This window comes from Podarcis pityusensis, assembly GCF_964106645.2.
Source record: "Podarcis pityusensis genome assembly, chromosome: 14".
Lineage (NCBI taxonomy): Eukaryota > Metazoa > Chordata > Lepidosauria > Squamata > Lacertidae > Podarcis > Podarcis pityusensis.
Window position 1 is genome coordinate 46,497,075 of NC_138039.1, and position 22,969 is coordinate 46,520,043.

Here is a 22,969-nt window from a genome sequence, read left to right on the forward strand (position 1 = left end):
TTCACAAGCCCCTCGCCACTGCAAAAAAGAGAAAAGAAACACTCAATTTAACCATATCATGGCAGTGTGTAAATGAGCTGCAGAGTTAAACTGAACCAAAAGATCCACACGATGCATTTAAAGCATGCCTAATGCACATTGAAGGGACGCGGGTGGTGCTGTGGGTTAAACCACAGAGCCTAGGACTTGCCGATCAGAAGGTCGGCGGTTCGAATCCCCGTGAGCTCCCATTGCTCGGTCCCAGCTCCTGCCAACCTAGCAGTTCGAAAGCACATCAAAGTGCAAGTAGATAAATAGGTACCGCTCCGGCAGGAAGGTAAACACCATTTCCGTGCGCTGCTCTGGTTTGCCAGAAGCAGGTTTATCATGCTGGCCACATGACCCGGAAGCTGTACACCGGTTCCCTCGGCCAATAAAGCGAGATGAGCGCCACAACCCCGGAGTCGGCCACGACTGGACGTAATGGTCAGGGGTCCCTTTACCTTTAATGCACACTGAAATCACATGAATCCTGGGAACAGAGTGAATGTAGCTCTGTGTGAGAAAACTACAGTTCCCAGGATTCTTTGGGGGAAATCATGAGCTTTCAATGTGCTCTTACTTTCTGAGAGTAAGAGCAGTTCAACAGTGGAACGGACTGCTGTGAGAGGTTGTGGACTCTCCTCCCTTGGAGGTTTTAAAGCAGAGACTGGATGGCCACCTGTCATGGATGGTTTAGTTGAAATTCCTGCCTTGCAGGGGGTTGGACTAGATGATCCTCGGGGTCCCTTCCAACTCTACAGTTCTATGGATTATGGTTGGGTGTGCTTTAAATGCATGATGCAAATCTCCCCAGTTTTTGCGTGAGTCATGGCTTAGGCTGTATGATTATTATGGCTACAATCTTATACCTAGGTAAAGGTAAAGGTAAAGGGACCCCTGACCATTACGTCCAGTCGTGGCCGACTCTGAGGTTGTGGTGCTCATCTTGTTTAATTGGCTGAGGTAGCCGGTGTACAGTTTCCGGGTCATGTGGCCAGCATGACTAAGCCGCTTCTGGCAAACCAGAGCAGCGCACGGAAACACCATTTACCTTCCTGCCAGAGTGGTACCTATTTATCTACTTGCACTTTGACATGCTTTTGAACTGCTAGGTTGGCAGGAGCAGGGACCGAGCAATGGGAGCTCACCCCATCGTGGGGATTTGAACCGCCGACCTTCTGATCAGCAAGTCCTAGGCTCAGTGGTTTAACCCACAGCGCCACCCACGTCCCAATCTTATACCTACTTATCTGGAAATTCTGTGGAATTAACTTCTCCGTAGATGTGTATAGAATTGCAGTGTAAGTTGCACACCCACTGCAAGCAGTTTGCAAGAGTGAAATCCCACAGAGGGCTGCAGGATGCAATAGCATGAGAACAGATCTGTTGGAACCAACCAGAGGCCCATCTGCTATTACAGCAGGGGTGAGGATGCTGTGCCCCCCACCACACGTTGTTGGGCTCCCAGCTCCCACCAGCCCCTGCTAACAGTCAGGAATGCTTGGAGTTGTAGTTCAACACCTAGAGAGTCATGGATTACCCACCCCTGGCCTATGGGATGCCCAGAATAGGACATGAAAGCAGTAGCACCCTGTGCTCATCTTCCCCAGCAATTCATTGGCCTACTGAAGGAAGCTATTTTCAGGCTCACCAAACATTTAAAACACTTTTTCCCCACTTTGGCAGTCATGGCTCCCCTGCAAAGAATCTTGGGAACTGTAGTTTGTGAAGGGGGCTGGCCTCAGAGACCTAGACTTCCCAGCGCCCTGCACAAACTACAGTTCTCATGATTCCCCATGACTGCTAAAGTACTTTCTCGGTGCTTTAGATATACCATGTGAATATGACTTCAGAGGACTCCTGCTCCGTTTTGCAGCTATCAGAAGAAGCAATGACCATTAATACTGAGAACTCGCATCAAACCGATTCATCTTTTCTTTTATATTTTTGTTTCCTCCAACCCATCCACTACTTTGTCTCTAACCAGACCAGGCCAATCATAGCTCCAAGGATGACCCCACAGTTGCCTAGCAACCCTCTAGCTGTTATGGGAGACCCAAACAAAAACTCTCCCTCCCAAATTATCTGAAACTGTAAGTGACTTAACTAATGTTGTCATCGTCCTTCTCGATGACGCCATGTGGCCGGTTGTAATCTTGTTGCATGAACTTGACGTTGATCTTTCTACATCTCTGCTTTATTTTTATTAGTTCTTCTTCCCACCCCTTCCTCCTCTCTTTTTGGCGGTTGTGCAGTGCCATATTGATGCCCATGGTGGATAGTTTTTGGAGTGCTGATTGGTCAGTCTTTTACTAGTTGTGGATTTTTTGAGCCCATAAACTCTACTTTGTCCTTCTTTGTACCTCCTTTTCTCTTTGTTGTGATGTGACAATTGATGTGTGTGCCCTCTATATTTACTGTGTGATGATGATGGCTGAGTAACTCAGTCCTGCACAAGAAACACCAAGTTGTGCTAGCTCTCCCCACCCCCCACCCTCCGGGCATCCCAGCATAATTTAGAGTCTCTATATTACCCCAATGCTTGTGGAAATTCAAGCATTCCACAGTCTCAAGAGCATGAAGGCTTCACTGCTAAGGATTGACAACAAATGCTCCTTGATTGTTGGAAAACACATGTTTTGTATGCAAAACATCTCAAGTTCAGTCTCTTCAGTCACATCTTCAGCAGGGTTGGGAGAAACCTGTCTGAACCCTTGAAGAGTCGCTTCCAGTGAGTGTAGGCCATCTTTCTTCAATCCTGTGTCCTCCAGATGTCTCAGCCTACAATCCGCATCATCCATGACCATCAGCCATCCTGGCTGCTTCTGATGGAAGTTGTAGTCCAAAACAGCTGGAAGGCATTAGGTCAGGGAAGGTTAGTGTGGAAAATACTAAGTTAGATGGACCAGTGGCCTGACCTGTTGTATGGTAGCTTCTCACGTTCCTGATTGGAGATAATGAACCCAGATCGCCTACTCCAGGATAAAAGATATGTAAAGCAAACAAAGGCCCTGTTCTGTTTCGTTTTCTTTTTGCATAGAAAAGGTCCTAGTCCTGATTGCAGGCATGGAGTGTGGTACCTTAGCAGAGGAGCAGGAGAGTGTTACTGGTGTAGCATTTCACGAGAGAGCATATAATTTTAATGCAAAAGATCCTCAGTTCAGTCCTTCAAAATTCAATTAAAAGGACCAGGTAGCAGGGGTGGGAAATATTCTGTTCTGCTCAAGATCCCTGGAAAACCACTGCCAATCAGAGTAGACAATATACTGGACTACATAGACAAATCTTCTGACCTGGTCTAAATCCTATTAAAGCACACATTGGAAGCACATGACTTCTCCCAAAGGATTGTGGGAACTGCTGTGTGTTACGATTGCTTGAAGTTCATAGCTCTGTGAGGGGGGAAACCACAGTTCCCAGAAATCTTTGGGGGAAGGCATGTGCTTTAAATGTATGGCGTGGATCTGCATATATGCTCCTAATAGGGCAGGAATGCATCAAGAACGAAAGCTGCTCAAGATGGTCACCAGTTCCATCACATAGGGAGCTCTTGGCTCCTCCCTCTCTTTCTCAGGTCATGCCCCTCCCTCTTGGCCCCACCCCTTTAAACTAAGACAAATCTCAACCAATATGACATCCCTGGCCTCCTGCAGTTGCTATGCTAGCTTCTAGCAGCAGTTATGTGAATTTTGGCAACAATACATTGACCATCTTGCTCCAGGAAACTTGTTCTGTATATGGAGCTGTTGGGATAAATTGCATTTTTATTTTTATTTTACACAGGCCCTGCTCTTTTAACAGCAGCCTGACACAGCAGTGGAAAGGGGGGAGCTTGTTCAACATGAGCTTCACGTCTGGGATGGGGGGTGGAGGGGAAAGAAGAAGTGGTTGGAAATCAAGAACCCTCACTATGTGGCATAAGTGTATTACGTACAGAAAACAAGATAACTGGTGCGGCAAAGTGGTATTTTGCAGTGTTTAAGGTTGCTAAGTATGTTTATTTCGCAAGCCACATTGGCCCATCTATCTCAGTAGTGTCTACACCAGGGGTAGTCAACCTTCTCATACCTACCGCCCACGGATGCATCTTTCTTAATGGTAAAATATTCTTACCGCCCACCAGTGCTCGAAGGGGGAAGGATTCTGCTTGTGCTGTAGAACCCCCTAACGCCCACCTAGAATCCTGAAACGCCCACTAGTGGGCAGTAGGGACCAGGTTGACAACCTCTGGTCTACACTGACTGGAAGCAGCTCTTCAGGGCTGTTGGGAGTGGGATGCCCACAACAAATGGAAGGCCAGACCTAACCTAGAACATTTCAGAATTCAACCTTTTCTGGTACAGAATTGGGATGTCATTTGATATATATATTTTTACACACTGAATAGAGATGGCCCTGACAAGAGCTTCCTTTCTCTCCTAATGCCATCACTCGCTCCTGGGGATGGGGCTTCCTGCTAGCTCCTTGCACCGCCTGCCTCTTCTTAACATCTCTTCTCTCTCTTGCAGATGGGATGCCATGCGGCGTACGAAGAGTATTCCCCTTGTCCCACGTGCAGTATCCAGACTTGTAACTCTCTTTCTTTGCAACATATCACGGAGGAGGAGGAGGAGGAGGTGGAAGAGGAGGCAGGATGCTCGTGAAAAAGAGGAGAGCCAGTTTGGTTGTACCTTTTTTATTTTTATTTTATTTTCCAAATCAGTTGGGGTTTCAGGGGGGGGGATTTCTTTTTCTTTTTCCTTTTGCCGCTTTAAGGCGAGAGAAAGCAAAGAAGGTGGTTGTGACGATATTGGACAAAAGGGAAAGAGGCATCGCTATTTGCCGACTCTAAACTCCATGACGGGAAGGAGCCGCTGGAGAAGACGTGTTTTTTTTAAGACCCCTCACGAGGAGAGGGGTAGGATTTTGCAACAGGAAAAGGTCGCAGGCACAGAGCCTGCTGGTGGGACCAGCCTCTCTCTAAAGCACTTGACCGATGCTCAAGATTTCAGAAGAGGGAGGCCAAACAGATCTAAACCAAAGCCGCTGGGTTTGGACCAGGCCTGTATGTTACACCTGGGAAACGCTTTTTGTTTTTAAAAAGGGGGAAAGAAAAAAAAGGGGAACTTTTTTTTTCCGCATCCGTTTGGGAAAAGAAAAATCAGTTGCTAAGAGGATGTTGAACTTAACAGAAGATATATATATAAATAGGTCTATATATCTATATCCCGTGGATTGGGGGTGGGGGTTTCTGTCCCACTTTGTCACCAGTCCAAGGAGATTGGATTAACTTCTTTCAAAGTCATATCATTCCTTAGAGTTTAGGGACCAAAGGACTATTGCTTTTTTAATATATATATAAATTAATTAATTTAAAAAACAAAACAAAACAAAAAAAAGAAACTCAAAGAGGTTTAAAAAAACTAAAAAAAAAAAGCTTCATGTCAAAGCTGCAAGTTGTTTCCAAGAGAAGCGAGCTCAAGCAAGCAAGCAAGCAAGCAAGCAGATGTCGCCTTGTGAGCAGTGTGGCCAGTGCTGGTGGCCTTGTGACCGCATTGAACACTATGGGGTTCGGGTGAGTAGTGAAGCTGGCAGGAGGGGCCACTTTGGCCAGGGTGGGGGGTCTTGGCAGCAGCTCTCTCCTCCTCCTCTCTCCAGATAGGCACTTGGATTTCAGAAAATTGGGGGGAGGGGGGGTTGTAATCACAGTCCCTGGTCTGCTTCTCCCATGCATTGAAAGCTAATGTAAACCAGAGCAAGAAGAGACACAAGACCATATTTTTGTGCATGAGAAGCTGCCTTGCGCCAAGGCAGATCATCGGTGCGACTAATTCAGTATTGCCTACACCAGGGGTGGACTCCAGCTGCCGTCAGCCCCAGCCAACGTGATCAGTGGCTAGGGATAATGGGAGTTGGAGTCCAGCAGCATCTGGAATGCCACCGGTTTCCCACCTGTGCTTAGATGGCTGTGTAGATGAGCTGCAACATCTCTCCACACTTGGATGATGCTTTTATTAGGACCACCCAAAGTATCACAAAATGTTGGGCCAGCTCTTAGTAGGCTGAACATCTAGCAAAGCAGAGGAACGGAGAAAGTTTGGCTTATGGTAGCTTGAAAGTCTTCATGTGGTGTTAAAATAGAGGTGCATTAGGAAGTTGCAGGCATAACTGGATGAGGCTTGCCAAAGGTGTTATGAAGGTTTCACAGTGCGCCCAGGACTGATAGGACAAAGAAATGACCAAGGCTGGGTCATGGGCAAGTCTGGAGCATGACAGCAGCCAGGAACTGGAGGTGGTGTTCAATACTAGTCCTGTTCAGAGTAGATCCACCAAAGTTAATAGACATGACTAATTTAGGTTCCTTGATTCCAATGGGCCTACTCTTAGTAAGAGTTTCATAGAATCATAGAGTTGGAAGAGACCACAAGGGCCATCGAGTCCAACCCCCTGCCAAGCAGGAAACACCATCAGAGCACTCCTGATGAGTTTGAGCCAGATTGAAAGAGCTATCCAGATCAGAGGGCAAACCAGAGGCAGGACCAAAGAATAAGGCTGGAAATGCAAAAATCCACCAGAGGTTGGGTACACCTTGTTGCCCCGCAGTGACAGGAAGTCCTCTTAAACTCCTTCCTGCCCAGGAGGAGCCAATGACCAGCCTAATGGGTGGAGTCGGCCCACAGCCTGGAAAGTTCTTTGCTGAGAGGCTGCAATTATGCATGTCACCACATGGGACAGCAGTCAGCAATTGCTGACAGAAACACAGTGGCGCAGGAGCTCATGCACGCACACACACTTTTTTTAAAAAGAACATAATAAAGGACGTAACCCTAACATTAGGCAAAACACACTGGTTCCTTCTTAGAGTGCAAAAGTAAAAGAGGAATATGGCTGGAGGTTGATTTCAGGTGGAATGCTAGGTGTTTAAAAATGTCAAAAGAAGTTAAAGTGGGTTACATTACCTGGTGGTTAAAGGGAATGTGTAACCCTTGAAAAGTAAAGTGCCATCTCCAGGTGGTAAAAAATCATATTCCTTCAGTTTTAGGGTCCCACTTCTGAATGGTTAAATTTGGTTATCCATGTCACACATAAAGCAAGAAGAAGTCCATAAGAAAAATAATCTGAACTCCACAGTCAGGCAGCAATACCATTCTTAGCCCTTGCATATTTCCTGGTCTCAGTAATCCTTAGTTGCACCCTGCAGCCTGCATAGCACCTAGTCAAGCCTAATGGACTTGGTGCCTGCAACCTCCTCCTACATTCGATCCCAAGACTGTAAAAAAATGCAGAGTGACCACAACATGCTAGATTCCCCCCCACCTCCTCTCCCCACTTTGCTCAACATCCAGCCTGACAAAGAGCTTTAGAAAACTCAAAAGCTTACTCACTCTTTTTCTAATGCACCAACATGGCTTCCTTTTCTTAAAGTGTATCCTGGAGAATTCCCTCCCTGTCTGGGATAAGACCCAGAACTCTTTCAGTCAGAGAGCTCCAAGGATGGAGACAGTGGAGTCCTTCAAAACTCCCCAGGAGATATCATCCAAAGCATTGACACCAGTAGAAGCTTTCATGGAGGAAGAGCCCCATCAGACAGTGGGGCCAGCATGCCTTGCTTCAAGGGATGTAGCTCTGCTCCCCTTATATGACTCAGATATCTGACTCCACTACCTGCAGCTCCAGAGGGGCTGTCATGGGAGCATAGGAAACTGCCTTATATTGAGTCAGACCCATTGATTCAACTAGCTCAGTATTGTCTGAGCCGACTGACAATGGCTCTCTGGGGCTTCAAACAGGGGACATTCCCAGGACATTCCTGGGGGGTGCCAGGGGTTGAACATGGGATCATCTGCATGCAAAGCAGGTGCTCTGCCACTGAGGTACCACGCCCTTCACCCTGCCATGTCCAGAAGCCAGGGGAGGCGCTCCAATCTCGCCTGAGTGCACACCTGTATATTAGAATACTTTAACTACCAAGCAGGCTGGCTCCAGGGAAGCCACTCCACACAATAAAGCTTCAGCCAGCTCCAGACCAAGGATGAAGCAATATTCCTTGTTCTTGCAAGAACTATTCTGCTCCACAGGGAGCTCTCTGTGGTCCTGAAGCTCAACCATCTACTACTGAACCCCTCCTTGAGTTCTAGCCTTGAACCAGCTCACTCTGTGAGCAGGTGCTGTTTGCAGATCACATGGGATGGGCAGGTGGGTGAATTATTCCCTTTGTAGGAAATTTCTCTCTGTGTGTCTCTCATTGCCCTGGTGTAACCTTAGCCAAATTCTCTATTACTTTCAAGAATCTGCTGGGGAAGAGGAGGAGGTCAGGGGGAGGGGGTCAGGTTTAAGGAAGTGCCAAATAGAGTGAGCGAAATGTCACGGTACATGAAGGACCTGGGGTTGTCTCATTGTCCTTCGTGGTTCACATTCCCTAATGCGGTCGCTTGGCCACTGGACGACTTCTTTTTCTTTCTTCTCTTCTTTATTATTTTTATTTTTTTATTCTTTCTTTCTTTTTCTTAAGAAAAAATGTGCTTCATTGTTACATTTCCTAGTGGTTTAGAACAGAATGCTTTTTGTAGAGCGGTTAGCGTTTAACATAGGAGAGCCCTCCATTTGAAACAAATGAAACCTAAAAAGAAAAAGGAAAAAAAAGACAATCGACTTTAGTGACCTTGTGAAAGTGACTTTTTTATATAAAAAAAGAAAAGAAAAAGGCAAAACAAAACCATATATATATATATATATATATATATATGAGAGAATGACACAGAGACCTAAATTTGGGGTGGGGGAAGGGAGTTGTGAGCACTGGGACTCAAGTTGTGTTTCAAATGCTGCCTGCTGGTATGAAATGGGAGGGTGATGGGTGGTATATTGGGGCAGAGTCCAACTACATCTGCTGTAAGGAAAGCAATTGCAGAAAGCAAGGATATTGGGTGGAAGAACGGGCAGGTGTGTTCTGGGGCAACTGGTCCAAGCAGCCCCATGAACTGTTTCCCATCTGGTCAGAACCAGAACGAAGTTGATCATGTTCTCACAAGTCTCCTTTGGAACCCTGGCAGGGAGGTGTACATGAAGCTGTGGGTTGCAGCAGGATCTCAGCCGTAGTTAGCTCTTGGGACATTGGGGTGAGGAACCTGTGGCCAGTAGCTAGACTCCAACTTCCATCATTCCTGTCCATTGACCATGCTGCAAGTTGGATTCCCACATCATTTGGAGGGCCACAGGTTCCGCATTCCTGATCTAGATCAAGGTTCTAACCGACCTGAGAGAATCACATCCCTGTGCTTGAATACAGAGGAATTTCTTGGCTTCGGTTGCCTTCGACTAACAAGCCAGCTAGCTCATTGTCTCTTTATTCAGGAGCTCTGGTTTACTTTTCCGATCCTGCAGAGGTAACCATTTCTCTTCCTCGATCCCCTGACTTGGGAATTACCCTCTGCGAGAGAACATTAATTCGGGATTTGCTTTAATCATGCAGCCACCCTTGCATGAGATGGGGAGGGCCCAGTCTACACTACAGGCTTTAAAGTGATGCCAACTGCCACGTCTCCCTCCCTGGGAAGTGCAGCTGGGCAAAGGATGCTGAGATTCCTGGTAGAAAGTTGGGGCGGATGGTGCTTATGCATGTCGTAAGCAGATACAGCTGGAGATTACATCAATGAAAGGTCCCAGACACTTTGCACTTCTTATCCTTACCTTGGAGCAAGCATGAGGCAGGTCCTCTTTTGTCAGCACCTTGAAAGGGCTCATAGCTGTCAACTTTCAGATTTGAAAATAAGGGATCAGCAGCCTCGAAAATAAGGGATCAGCAGCCTCACCTGTCCCAGGGACAGTCTACGGGATATCTAACAATCCGGGATAGCAGCGGGAGGCAGCGGGAAATGGCGCTGGAATAAGGGAATTTCCCACAAAGAAAGGGAAGGTTGACAGCTATGAAAGGGCTAGGCTATGGAAGCACTGATTTGTACCATGGCCGGGGAACCTGTGCTCCAGTAGATGCTTTGCTGGGCTCCCAATGCTCATCAGCCCCAGTGAGCATGGCCAGTGGTCAGGGCTGGTGGGTAGTGGCATTCTGAGAATCTCTCTGTTAATGATACTGAGCTAGCGAGACCAATAGTGTGGCTTGATTAAAGGTGGCTCCCTGTAAGCTCCTAAAAGCCAGCGAACTGCAGGCCCATTGCTTATGATACCGTAAATCAGACAAAATCATGGGCCTACCCATGCTACTCATGACCTAAAGCATCCCAGGGCTACTCTGGGAATGCACCAGCCCTGGAGATTAAGGCTGCCAGATTACAGCCCTGCATATTACTTTAAATGGGCAACAAGGTACAAAATACAGCCATTTTGCCTCAAGCACCATTCCTCCACCAGTTGGTTTTACTTGGCAACAGGTAGTGGGGAAGGTTGAGCAAAGAGACTGCTGGTCCGTGGTGCATTTTGTGACCCCCTCCATCTGGGGCTGATGGGAATTGGGAGTCCAACAACATCTGGAGGGCCACAGGCTCCCCATCCTTGATTTTTAGATGGATGGTCTCATGGGGAGAGAGAGAAAGAGAGACCCTCTTTAGACATTTCCACATGTGGAAAGCCAGCTCTGCTGGGAGTGAGGCCCCTGATGGCACTGCTGCTGCTGCTGGAGCAATGTCACAAGAGGTACCAGGGTTGCACAATTTGTGGCAGAGCTTGTAAGGGGGAGGGGGAGGCCAACCTGAGTTAGGAAGCAAAGAGGGGGGTGAGACACCTTGATGGGATGCTACCATGTGGGGGAGATGAGATCTAACCGTTCCTGCACCTGATCAAATGCTGCTGCCGCCCGTTTGCAAGCGATCCAGGTTCATGGTTACATTCCCTGCAGCTAAGGGCTAGGGGAAGCCTCTTAAGCACCACTGTGCCTTTCATTCCCTGCATTAGCTAGCCATCCCTGTGCCAACAGGTCTGCGACAGTTACAGCCACAGGGAAGGATTCCTATGTTTGAAGCAGCTGACGGTGTCCTCCTCAACCCAAGCAAAGCAAGCCAGCCCTACCAGCAACACAACTTCTGTGTCTTAATACCGGTGTTTAATTGTGAAAGTGCCAAGACATGGAGCAGATGACAGGAGGGGGCAGCAACAGCATTAGGGGTGGGGCAGCATTTGCAGTGGGGGCATTTGTTTGCGCTGGAGAGAGAGGCACCAGGGACTCTCAACTTCTCCATCTTCCCTTCTCTGGCAGTTTTTGAGCACAAAGCAGGGGAACCCTTGGCCAGGGACATTGCTAGGTGCTAAAAAGGGCAGAGGCCCATGACACGAATAATTTGCATAACATTTGCCTATGCAGTAGTTTAGCGATTTCATTCTGAACACATTGAGGTGGCAGGTGGTCTCACTGGCCCTTTGCCACATGCCCAAGAGCCCTCTAAGCATAGATCAATAAAAGGGAGGCCACCCCTAACCGGACCCTTGCTGTTAGCAGGGGATGCTGCTCTCACAATACTTTTGTGAATGCCCAACGTCAAAACCCAGTCTAGCCCTTTGGATTTCATCCTGGGCAGTTTCAAACCAACCCAGGCTTATAGCCATGAGCAGATGTTAATGTCCAGGGATCCCAGTTCAGAAGGGAGCTCAACCCAAACTTTTCTTGGAATGGCTATTATTATTATTATTATTATTATACCACAAGAAATATAGATTTCTATTTGGAAACTCAACGAATTTCCATTGAATTGCCAGAATGTTAAATTGATCTGGCATACAGTAAAGTATTGAGCTTTTAAAAATAGTGCTCTGGTGTTAAGCTGCAGGTCATATTATCTAAGCATACATTGAAATGGAATAATTTGTAAATGAACTGCACACCTTCCTCCCGGCCTGGGTGTGGTGGCAGTAGCCTTTTCAAGCCCTGGCGGTGCAGATAAAAATCCATTCTCCCCACCCCCTTCCCAAATGATAATGTATGTTGCAGGGTTGGCTCCGTGCTTAAGAGAAGGCATGGCTTTAATGCCCTCTTGTGGGCTCCCTCGTCTGCCAATGGGTCTTAGAGAGCTTTGTTTGTGCTGGCCAGGGGTTAGGGGGGGTGGCACTAAGCAGCTTGATCTAATCTAATCACCATTTTAATTTCCTGACAATTCTCAAGAAGAGCATTCACCCTGCCAATGTTTTGGAACTACAACTCCCATCATCCTCAGCCACCAAAGCAGAGGCTGGTGGGAGTTGTAGTCCAAGACATTCACAGAGTATGTACCAGGTTGGTGAAGGCTGCCCCAGAGCAGAGCACTCTGCTGAGATTTAAATGGAGGCTAGTCCCAGCTGTTGGGTGCCACTTACAGTGCGGGGCCAGAAAATAAGAATTAACAGGAGGTGCAGAGTAGACAACAGTGCTGGGCCCTATCAGGGAGCTGGCAGCTGCCCAAGGATACCGGTTGGTGCTGCTGATCCTGCCTTTATGGTTTCAGAGAATTCCTTGCTAAACTTTCCTTAGCATTTGCAGTGGCCCAAGAAGACCCTCGGCCTGCATGGCTTGCCTTGATTCAGGGAGGACAATGGGCTGCAGCAATCCCTTTGCAACATCAGGAAACAGAGCGACTTTGCACGATACTCAAGCTACGCTCACTAGTTCTGTCTTGGCCTGCATCACACACCCCCACCCATAGCTCCATGGACCCACCCAACCCAACCATGCTTTTCACAGTGGTGGGGTTTCTCTGCACATGTGCTCAGGGCAGATCTAGAAAGAGCAGGCTGCATTGCCCACTCAGCAGTAATTCAGTTGGGTGGGAGGCTACATCTGTAAGAAGGACGAGGGTGCCTTTGAGCATGCGCAAACTACACTGCTCTTGACAGCTCTTACTACTGTGACAGTATGCAGCTGTGCAAGTGGCAATTGGTGTGTGTGTGTGTGTGAGAGAGAGAGAGAGAGAGAGAGAGAGAGAGAGAGAGAGAATGAGAGAGGGGGGGGAGGGAGGGAGGGAGAGAGACTGACTGACTGACTTCTATCATTCCCTCACTTTTGCCCATGGGCATTTGGGATTGCAGAGGAGGTGGGAGAGCTCCCTGCAGGGTGAACACTCCACAAAATCAATTGCTGTCTGGGCATGTACAAAGCACAGCAGCACCAAACTGGAGGAGACCATTCAACAGATGGTGGCAGCTGCTGATTCCCTCTGCCTTTGCATGGGCTGCAGTTGGTTTTCTTGAACTGTCTGTAAAGGGACCCTTTTCCCAATCCTCTCCAAGCCCTTGCCAAAATACTGGCAGATCTGTACAGTAGTTGGCTGGATTCCCGTAAGTGAATCAAGCTTGCAGACCATGCATTTGCCTCCTGGTCCAGGAGATGTTCCATTGGACTTCTGCAAAATGCCTCCCTAGCCTGGAACGACAGGTGCCATCTCTGGCCCAGAACGCCACTCCCTTTCTCTTACCTTGAGGTGTCTGCTCCTGCTGATTGCCAGCTACCTGCAGCTGTATATAGCAAAATAATAATGGATTTTCTTTATAAATTATGAGCTTGTAAATGCAAGTGATTCCATTGGGTTTGTGAAAACAAAATGGAAGCCAGTGACGGTGGAGGGTGAGAATCTTTCCGGTTCATCCGAAACGCCTGCTGTTTGTGGATAAAGGCTGCAGAGAAAATGGGAACAGAGGGGAGAAAAGGGAGAACTCTTCTCAAGGCGGGATGGGGGATGGGAGAACCCTTTCCTGCTCCTTTAAATGAGAGGAAATCTTCTCAGTTCAAGGGCCACATTCCAGGGGTGGAGGCAGCCAGAGGCAAAAGTGGGTGGACCAAAAAGAAAGGCAAATTTTACCTTTGCATAGCAAGCTAGTTTCTACATGCACACACACACACACACACACACACACACCATCCTCCTTCCAGACAAGCAAGAGGCATGATCAGAAGTCGGGGACACACTCCAGCCAGGCATAAACACTCATGGGGCACAGGGAGGGGCGTTGCCTGTGGAAAATCCTGAGGACCAGATAAAGTGGGCTGGGGCCCAAGGCTCTCTATACTTGCTTTAAATCCTCACCAAGAGAGTAAGTAGATGGGAAGGCGGCTCATAGAATCATAGAGCTGGAAGGGGCTCCATGGGTCATCTAGTCCAACCCCCTGCAATGCAGGAATCTCAGCTAAAGCATCCATGACAGATGGCCATCCAATCTCTGCTTAGAAACCACCAAGGAAGGAGAGTCCACAACCTTCCAAGGGAGTCTGTTCCACCATCAAGAGCTCTCACTGTCAGAAAGTTCCTCCTGGTGATTAGTCAGGATCTCCTTTATTGTAGCTTGAATCCATTGGTTCAGGTCCTGGCACGTTGGCGTAGTCCAACATGCATGTATAAGACTACAGTCTTCTTTAGACAGACAAAAGAATGTCGTGGGTGCAGGATCTTGCTGTGCTGCAGTCTTGAAAACCCCTTACAAATCATATCCTTTTGAGCTTCTGCTTGGGCACTCTTGTGCCAACTTAAAGTAAGGAAGACTGACTCTTTCAATTGCAGCCTGGAGCCTCCATCATCCCTGACTTGGCTCTAGGTGTGGTTCTCTAGGTACGGTTTTCAGCGGTTCTCACTCCCCTCTCCTCGACCTGCTCTGGCTCTTGCTGCAGCCACCATTTTAATCCACAGGCTCCAGCTAGTACTTCTCATCATAGCCAAATGCCCACCAAGATGGGCGCTCAGCCTTATCCAAGCACCATTTTATTTTGTTGTTGTTTTTAAAAAGAATCCACAGATTAACAGTCATGGACACTGGGTTCCATGCAGGGAGCAGGATAGAGAAAAGTGTGACTTAGATGTGCAAGAGACAGGATGGAGGGCATACTTTGGCCTCTCCCCAACTTAAACTAACCATGTCTACAGGGTCTTTCCCCAAGACCCACTATTCCATTGACTCCAGCTCTCATAGCTCTAACCCTCTCTCCCCCAGCTCCCATAGAGCACAAACAGCCTACAGCAGTGACTGCCGTCTCTAAGGGCTACTTTTTTGCTACCATAGTCTTATTGCTACCTTTGAAGGGATGCATGGGGTGGAAACTGTAGGAGTGTTTCTTATTGCAAAGCTACCTCTGATGCCAAAGCTGGTCTGTCCCGCCCTCCTCCCTTGCCATTCTCCAAAACTCACTAGATACATATCCCATTCATCGTTTCCTGCAAGCAGAAATTCTCATGGCGGGGAGGCTCAAAGAAGACGACTTTGCAGGCTCAGGCCAATGCAAACCTCCCAAGGGTATATATATGAGCCTGAGATCTCCTTTGTACCCACTGCCTAGTTCTTGGATGTGATGAGTGGGGATTGAAGTTATTTAAATGGGAGAAAATGTGTACCCATTAAAGATTTGTTCTGGACATTATTGTTTATGTGGGGTGTCCCTGGTATGGGGGCAACTGTGCGTAATTTGAGCTGACGCTTTGCTGAAATAAGATGCCATTCATTGTTTCAAAAGGCAACAGGGTTCTGGAACTCAAACAGTGAGTCTGCTGGAACTGTTTGCCATATGCAGATTGTGTCCCGTTTGCAAGAGAGGCAGACAGACAGACATAGGAGCAAGTGTGCCTTCCCTTCTCCATTTACTCACTAAAAAGTCTCCTACATTTCTGGGAATATAGGATTTGAACTTCTGGATGGGAGCTCCCAGCACTCCAGAGAAGCCCTTTCCCCAAATTAGGTACTGATGGAAATCTGGCAGCCAGCTCCTGATCCAGAGGTGGGTTGTGTCTGGCTTTTGGACATTTGAGGAGCACAGGAAAAACAATGTTGCAGGCAGGGTTGAGTTCTGGCCCATGCTATATATATATATCTGTGATGACATGAACATGCCGGACTCCCAAGTCAGCTCTACGAACAGGTTGGAGAGAAGACTCACCTGGCTGACCTGTCACCCATATTAGAATGAGCAAGATGGCAAGTAACAAATGCCTTTCTATCCCGCTGCTCTTAAAAGTTACTGGGAAGTTGTTGAGATGTGGCATTTTCATCTTCCCACTGACCCCTCCTGGTTCTGCCTAGGCAACAAGAGCCAAGGAGCTAAAGAGCATCTTTCACACTCAGGTCTTGCTTTTGGGTTTCTGCTAGGCTGTTGGAACAGAATCCTGGACTAGGTGACCTGATTTGATCCAGCAGGGATCTGCTTATGTCCACTGCACCTCAGATAAAACTGATTCTAGCATGGGACGTACGATGGGTGTTTGAACGATATACATGCACAGACACACTGCCTGGAAGGGGGGAAGGATACTTCCCCACCCTCATGCCTAAGGCATCATAGAAGGGTTATACAGAAGGTGAGTTCGCCCCAGTTGCAACAACACCAGGAAATGGCTTCATGTTCTCACAATGACTTTGGAAGCCATCGCATTCACTTGGGTGGAACGGTTACATAGCTGGGTCACATCTAAGCAATGGAAAACCCATTTCGACGTAACTTTTCCATGAAGACTAGCTCATGTGAGAATTTCCAATTTAACAGTAATTGAGTGGACTGCAGAATCTACTCCAAGAAGGAAAAGGTCTTTTCCCCAGGCTGAGCCCAATATTTCCATGCATATTCCTTGTTGCCATGTCTCACCTGATAACCCTGGACCCAGGCATGGGGAGGTGGAAATGGGAAATGGGTAGAAATCTGTTGTGCTCCATTGGGAGGAAATGTGAGGAGGTTTGTGCCCTCCAGACATTCCTCACAATTTTACTGTGTCTGCTTAACTTTGCCCCAAAATGAGGGTCTTTGGGGCAGGCAGAGATTCCCACTCAGACTCCTTCAGTCCTGCCTATCTCACAGTTCTTACAGTGGTGCAGCCACCCAAAAAAGAATCGGGCTGTGCTCTTGCATTCTTACCACATTCTAAAATTGGTGGCTTCAGCAGGGGTGTCACTAGATACTCAAAAGATTCAGGGCACAGGCTTGTGGCACAAATTTGCGTATGTTGATTCATATGTACAAATGCAAATTTGGGTCTCAAGATGGTGAGTGGGTGGGCTGTTGTTGGCACTGCATTAATGCTGAAGAAGCAGGGGATTTAGAACCCAGAGCAAAAGATACGGAGCTTGGACCCTCTGAGTAACCTCCTGACAACATCCCTGAACTTTGACAGGACAAAATTGTCCTAGGCACTCCAAAAATGTGACCTGGGTCTAGCAAAAGCCAGGGGAACAAGGCAAGTGGGAAGTCTAGTAAGAGGTAAGTAATTATTGCCCAAGGATAATTGGGGCACATAAAGAGGGTTGAAGGCCCAGTACACCCCCAGATGAACGCCCAAGGACAAAGGCTGTTGCTGACTCCTACTGATGACTCGCCAAAAAGCTAAGATCTAATGAATTCCTTTTCTCTATTATTCTCTTCCTGGTCAGTCTTGGTTTTATGTAGGAAGGCTACCTGCCCAACTAGGGTCTCAGGAGGACAACACTTGCTGGCCTCTGCGCATGTGTCTTTTCCCACCGAGTTCCACTCCTTTGGGGGGGAGGCATCTTGCCCCGCCCCACCCCAAATGGGCTTTCTGTTTCAGCCATTCCAAAAAGGACCGCTGCCTCCCGGGGTTTGCAGGGGGAGCAGTTTTGGCATTCCAGTGGATTTACGATTCTTTTGACGGATCTTTCTTATGATTTCTTGTAGTATAATAAAGAAAGACAAAATGGACATTGTTATCTCTGTAGCTCTGTAGTTAAATGATATTCTGCTTAGACTGAAATAAAGCACAGTCCAGTGGGAATTTGCCCGGATTGTTCGTGTGTGAGTCTCTTATTGAGAGTTGTTCTCTGAACCTCAAATAAAATAAAATAAAATAAAATGACTACAAAATCAGGGAAAGCATCACTAGGAGATAGTGTAAGGCAGCTATATTCCTAAATACAAATTGGTGCATCTACTTCAGTAATGTTTACACTGACTGGCAGCAGCTACCCAAGGCTTCAGGGAGAAGTCTTTTCCATCCCTACCTGGAGATGCCAGAGGTTGACCCTGGGGCATTCTGCATGTGAAGCAATTGCTGTACCATTGAACCAAAGACCTTCCAACTGTTAGTTCTGCTTCCATCCCTAGGTGAAAGGTACAGGCTTCTTTAGCAGATGGAGAACAGGAATGAAGAGTAATTATGTAATCCTATAATGCAGGGATCAGGAACCTGTTGCCTTCCATATGTTGCTGGGGTTCAACTCACATCAGCCCCAGGCAACATGGCCAATGCCTGGGGATGCTGGAAGTTGTAGCCCAGCAAAACCTGAAAAGCCAAAGGTTCTACATCCCTGAGATCAACATTAGATGGTGTAAAGGTAAAGGGACCCCTGACCATTAGGGCCAGTCGTGGCCGACTCTGGGTTTGCGGCACTCATCTCGCTTTGTTGGCTGAGGGAGCCGGCGTACAGCTTCCGGGTCATGTGGCCAGCATGACTAAGCCGCTTCTGGCAAACCAGAGCAGTGCACAGAAATGCCGTTTACCTTCCCGTCAGAGCGGTACCTATTTATCTACTTGAACTTTGACGTGCTTTCAAACTGCTAGGTTGGCAGGAGATTAGATGGTGTATTAGCTATTAAAAAGTCTACAGAAGCCAAACTGGGTAACTTTACTTAGGCATGGGAGTAAACATTCTCACAGAGAACACATTTCAGAGTAATCCTTTGGGAAAGCACAGGGCTGGCGCACCCATGAGGTGTGCTGAGGTAGTGGCCTCAAGCAGGGTAAGCCTAGGTAACCTGCCCACTCAGCTGTCTCTGTCACCAACAGAAAAGCAAGGCAGCAGCAGTTTCCAGAGAGATCTCACTGAACCCTCGGAAGGTATCGCTGAAATCTCCCAGTATCTTGTGCACTCCACAAGATATAGTGAGATCTTGCCAGAACCCACCACCATCGTTGCTGCCTCTGCGTGGGCTCTGACATGCAACCCAGGGAAGGGAGGTCTTTGGCGAGGGTTTCCACCAACTCCTATGGTTGCTATTAAAAATGTGTCCCCAAAGGGTTGTTCCAAAATGTGTCAGGCCTGAAATAAATATTTCTTCAGGCACCTGGAGTTCCTTGCTCTTCACCCCACTCCCAATTGTAACCCCCTATTAAAGCTGCCATTAATAACCAGAGCTCTAGAATCCTCACCCTGATCTTTTATTCCGCTGGGCAAAATGATGCCACAAACCCTCCAAATAGCCACATTTGTAGTTCCAGCATCTCTAAAACTGCCACAAATCATTGCCAGTCCCTGGAATCCAATGTTGAGGCAGCAGCTTGTAGGACTGAAGCATTAAGTGCCCTGGTGATGACACAACAGGTCCCTTTGCACCCGTGTAAGGATCCCTGGGTGGTACTGCTTGGCATGTAAACTGCTAGCCTGAGCACTATTAATGTGACCAGATAAAGGAGCAGACAGGGCTCCTTAATAGTTGTGCAGAAGAGGACGTTTCAGCAAGAGCAATGTGTCAGCTGGCAGATGCAGAAGAGAAGGCCCCACTGCATTTGATCAAGCTAGCCCCTAATCATTGAGCCATTTGGGGGAAGGGCCATAGCTCAATGGCAGAGCATGTGTCTTGCACATGAAAGGTCCTGGGTTCAGTCCCCAGCATCTCCAGGTAGGGCTGGGGGAATCGCCTGCCTGAAACCCGAGGCAGATGCTGCCAGTCAGTGTAGGTGAACCAGATGGACCATTGGTCTGACTCAGAATATGGCAGCTTTCAACAGTCATGAATCAAATACAGTTTTGCACAAGAGGAATCTTGATGTGCTTACTGACAACTGGGGGGACAAGGGTATTTTCTAATCCCCTTTTCACCCACTGGCGCTGTGAAGCCTTCACAAACCACAAAGGTAAGACATGGGGATTAAGTCTTCCTGATTATAATGCTAGCACTTTTATTCCACTTTCTAATGTACTCCTGCACTGCATTGCCAGTTGCATTATGAAACGGTGGCTTTTTTATTCGACGTGCCACCATGCCATGCTAAATTTTGTGCGGCAGGAAAATAGCGAATGCTAGAATACCGCCCCAAATTTCATCACATGAAATTACAGTGCCAAACTCCCATGATTTTCTTGGTTAATGGGGTTGCAAACAGATTTTGTTTTTTTGAGGGGGGGGGAGAGAAGCAAATAACCCGGAAATGAATTATAAACTGCTCGATTCTGCTAGTTTTTCAGAAGTGGCTAGAATGTCATGTGAAAGATCATGTAAAATATGGAAGTTATCAGGTAAGGAAACGCTGGGGGAAATCTTTGTGGTGCGGCAATAAAACTACAAGCATATTTGCAGAGCTAATTAGGGTCCAGTACGGTTTCAAATTGGATGGGGGACTGAGTGTTGAGATTCCTGCATTGCAGAGGGTTGGACTAGATGAACCTGAGAGTCCTTTCCAACTCCTCAATTCTATGATTGTCTGAAGGCAGCCTCAGTCTTGGGACTCTGCTTTGCTTCAGTAGATCATCGGAAGTCAGACCACTGGTCCATGCAAGTCGGTACTGTCTCTGCATTGACTGGCAGGGGTGCTTCTGGGTTTCAGAAGCCAGGGATTGAGCCTGCAAATCTTGTGATCTACTGCTGAGCTGCTAGAGTCCATGTGGACCTGTAACTTGAGTCATGCCATCATACATCCTTCGCCTGTGCACATATGCTTCGCCACGCCCTTCAGGCGAATCCATCCCAGATAGAGACTGGCAGCTGTTTTTGAATGGTGCAGACTTAAAGCTTTGCAGATAAGATTGCATTTGGGGTCCTTATCCACCCCCTGGAGGTTTGAGAGCTGTCGTCCCACACATGCTGAGAGTGTGCAGGTAAACAGATGGCACAGTGTACCTATGAGTCTCTCTCTCTCTCTCTCTCTCTCTCTCTCTCTCTCACACACACACACACACACACACACACATAATCTTGTTGGGGGCAGAGGAGAGATGAAGGAGACACACAGGCTGCATCCACACTAAAAATTGAAAGCAGTGTGGTTGTCACTTTCCCCCAAGGAATCCTGGGAGCCAAGGGTGCTGGGAGTTGTAAGGAGACCCCTGTTACCTGCCCACAGCTCCAATTCACAGAGTTCCCTAGGAAGGTGAGGTTGATTGTAAAATCAGTCTGGGAATTATATCTCCATGGAGGGAAAAAGAGGGTTCCCTAACAACTCTCATAGCCCTTGACATAATGTAGTTCCAGGATTCTTTGTGAGAAGCCATGACTGTGGAAGGGGCAGAAGAGCAAGCCTGCAGGATCAAACCAAGGGCTCGTCTGGTCCAGCATCCTATTGTCCAACCAGAGGCCCGTGGGAAGCCTCAAAGCAAAACCTGAACATAACACCTCTCTCCCCACCTGCATCCCTCAGTGGGTGCAGATCACAGCCATCATGGTTGGCAGTCATTTATTTAAATGTATACAGTGGTACCTTGGGTGAAGAACCTAATTCGTTCTGGAGGTCCATTCTTATCCTGAAACTGTTCTTAACCTAAGGTACCACTTTAGCTAATGGGGCCTCCCACTGCCACCACTGTGCAATTTCTGTTCTCATCCTGAAGCAACGTTCTTAACTCGAGGTACTATTTCTGGGTTAGCGGAGTCTGTAACCTGAAGCGTCTGTAACCTGAAGCGTCTATAACCTGAGGTACCACTGTACACCGCTTGATTGTAAAAAAGTAACCAAATAAACCCAAACACCTCAAAATGGTTTACAAAAAGCCAATTAGTAGTCTTTGCCGCCATCCAAATTGGTGGCCGTCATTGCATCTTGTGGGAGGTCCATGGTTTAACTATGCACTGTGTGAAGAAGTTTGTTTGGTTTTTTGTCTGCCCCAAATCCTCCAACATTCATTGGATGCCCGTGAGTTCTAGTGTTACAGAATAACAACCTTTCTCTGCCCACTCTCCCCACACCGTGCCTGATTTCGTATGCTTCCATCACATCGCAGATTACTTGCTTGTTCTCTAAACTAAAAAGTTCCAAACGCTGTAACCTTCCTTACTAGGGGAGTCGCTCCATCCTCACTGTGATGGGATTCACTTGCCCTTTCAACATATGCCATGGATATAATGCAGGTGTCTAAAAGCACCCCAGGAAAGCTGCCTGACACTGGGCCCATCAACATATTTCTCCATCTATCCAGAAGCAGCTCGCTGGCTGAGGTGGAGCCACTCTGCTCACTTCCTTGCAGGAGGGTCACTGCTGTTTACTGGAATGGGAAGAGGGAAGGGACAGGGAGATCTGGCACTCCTGCCGGTGCTTTTGCACCACATTCATCTTCCCACAAGGATTGCAGCTCCACAGCACCCAGCAAAGCACTTTCACATCTAACCCAGTATGATCTACTCTGCAGACCCTGGGTAATAAACACCCAGCATCCTCAGCAGGCTGCCGGTGGGACCTGCTGGGCCTCCAATATTATCTCCTGAGAGAACAGAGAGAGTGGCCAACTCATTGGCCAGCATCTGCCCTCATTTCTCACCACCTGCCACCTTCTGCAGGCAAGGCATGTGGTCCACCACTGAGCTGCTTTTCAGCGAGACAAGTTCCCCTCTTCACATCTACAGCATCCTGTATACAAAGAGGTTGTCTCTTTTTCATTCAAACACAATTCAGCTTGGGAGAGCGACGGAGATCTAAAACACTGGGCACTTCAAGGCGGTCGCTGTTCTCAGACGGGATCCAGCCACATGCTGGCAAACTCAGGTTGCACAATTGAAATGATGTGGTGCTCTAGAGCAATAAACCCCCTTCCTAATAATAATAATAATAATAATAATAATGGGAATTTTTGCAATAGGGACCAGAAAATGCACTTGAAAGTGTGGCCAAACACTTGCTTGATCTTACAACCTCGCCTGTGGACAAATCAGGATGAATGCCTAATGAACAGGTTGTTTGGAAGAGGCCACTGTCCAACGTATAGACCCAAAGCCACAGTTTTCAGATCTATGCCAGTGGAGGTTAATCCATCTAGGTGAATGGGGCACATCCTCAATCTGCCCTCACCTGCCTGACTTCTTACAGTCAGGGGTGGCACTGCCTGTCAGCCTCCTGCTCCTTTGCCTCACAGTTGCCCT

General features: G+C 47.6%; 1 protein-coding gene across 10 annotated transcripts in view; it reads left to right on the plus strand.

Annotated features, from left to right (window-relative positions):
* CELF6 (CUGBP Elav-like family member 6) overlaps positions 1-6,404 on the plus strand; it is a 168,023-nt gene extending 161,619 nt beyond the window's left edge. For 9 of the 10 annotated variants that reach the window (XM_080980434.1, XM_080980437.1, XM_080980439.1 and 6 more), the window contains one exon: positions 4,530-6,404. The gene's annotated coding sequence lies outside the window, so the exon portion shown is untranslated. Of the gene's footprint in view, positions 1-2,008; positions 2,115-4,529 lie in introns of all 10 variants that reach the window. The other variant, XR_013979234.1, reaches the window with a different exon arrangement.
* Positions 6,405-22,969: the final 16,565 nt, after the last annotated feature.